The following is a 1,519-nucleotide window of genomic DNA, read 5'->3' as shown; positions in this document are numbered from 1 at the left end:
TTTTTAAAACTAATCCATTGCCATAAAGTTTACCTCACATTTACATCATTCTTTTAAAACTAATTCACTGTCATAAAGTTTACCTCACATTTACATCATTCTTTCAAAACTAATTCACTGTCATAAAGCTTACCGCACATTTACATCATTCTTTTAAACTAATCCATTGCCATAAAGTTTACCTCACATTTACATCATTCTTTCAAAACTAATTCACTGTCATAAAGCTTACCGCACATTTACATCATTCTTTTAAACTAATCCATTGCCATAAAGTTTACCTCACATTTACATAATTCTTTTCAAACTCATCAAACAGCTCGCGTAAGAAAAATGAATTGATCTCTGGAGGACTGTTAATAAATAAATAAATAGCAAATAAATACAACTATATAACAGCATTTTTGTACACTTAACAGAAAACCTAATGTAAACAAAGTTAGGAAAATAATCATGGAATGTTTAAAATAGACATTTGAAATTTCAAGTTTTTTATAACTTAATTACTTATAGGGATATAGACTTTTTTGAAAAGGTAATAAACCTTTATTTGAAAACCACACAACTCTTTGAAATGTTTAACCTTTACTTAACATTTTCTGATTAAATGGTGAGGAAAAACTCACCAAGCTAGAACAGCTGTTGTATAGAGAAGTAAAAAGGTGATTTATTTCACTCTTATTTTGCTGTTCTGTCCAACTTGAGCTGTACAAATCAGAGCTCCACGAACAAATGATATGGTAAGAAAAGCGACTGAGCACACCTTTGGATAATCCATCAAACTAGGAAATCCAAAAAACGATGTTACAATTCTAAAGGATTAATTTCAAAATATTTCCCTCAATGTTAAAAATCATCACACAGTTTATCAACTATAGGCTTGGTAGCCATAAAATAATTAGAATTTTCAAAATGATTTGTACAGTAAATATGATTACATATTAAAGCAAAGAAACAGCTAAATGAGCCACTAGATAATTGTGTTCTACTTTCTTAAGCATAGGGGCAGAGTATCTATTTTTGTAGTAAGTCATCATTTATGCATGTGTATGTATATATATATATATTTATGTATATATATATATATATTATTTATGTCCAAGCCCTATTTATAAGGCTCTTTGCCATTATAAGAAAAAATTACAGTCGACATCACGGACTGTAACACCATTGATGGGAAGGAGAAGATAGAAGAAGATCACATGATTCCATCTCATTACCGGAGTTTCCTCTTCTCCTCATCCTTGGCAACTGGAAAAAGTAAGTAGTGGAAAAACTGTATATTATTCGTTAGATAATTATTGAAAACTAAGTTTTTAAGTTTTACTTTTAGTGTAACAAATCATACTCTGTATATCTGTTTGTTTGTTTTGGAATTTCGCGCAAAGCTACACGAGGGCTATCTGCGCTAGCCGTCCCTAATTTAGCAGTGTAAGACTAGAGGGAAGGCAGCTAGTCATCACCACCCACCGCCAACTCTTGGGCTACTCTTTACCAACGAATAGTGGGCTTGACCGTC

The 1,519-nt window shown here is 31.6% G+C and overlaps 1 protein-coding gene across 6 annotated transcripts in view; it reads right to left on the bottom strand.

Moving 5' to 3' along the window:
* LOC106478651 (CUGBP Elav-like family member 4) overlaps positions 1-1,519 on the bottom strand; it is a 484,600-nt gene that overhangs the window by 2,598 nt on the left and 480,483 nt on the right. For 4 of the 6 annotated variants that reach the window (XM_022382285.1, XM_022382290.1, XM_022382291.1 and 1 more), the window contains one exon: positions 34-1,251. The gene's annotated coding sequence lies outside the window, so the exon portion shown is untranslated. Of the gene's footprint in view, positions 1-6; positions 1,252-1,519 lie in introns of those variants that run through there. The other 2 variants (XM_022382287.1, XM_022382286.1) reach the window with 2 other exon arrangements.

The sequence above is a fragment of the Limulus polyphemus genome, unplaced genomic scaffold (genome assembly GCF_000517525.1).
Source record: "Limulus polyphemus unplaced genomic scaffold, Limulus_polyphemus-2.1.2 Scaffold238, whole genome shotgun sequence".
NCBI lineage: Eukaryota > Metazoa > Arthropoda > Merostomata > Xiphosura > Limulidae > Limulus > Limulus polyphemus.
This window is presented reverse-complemented; position numbering and strand designations above follow the sequence as displayed.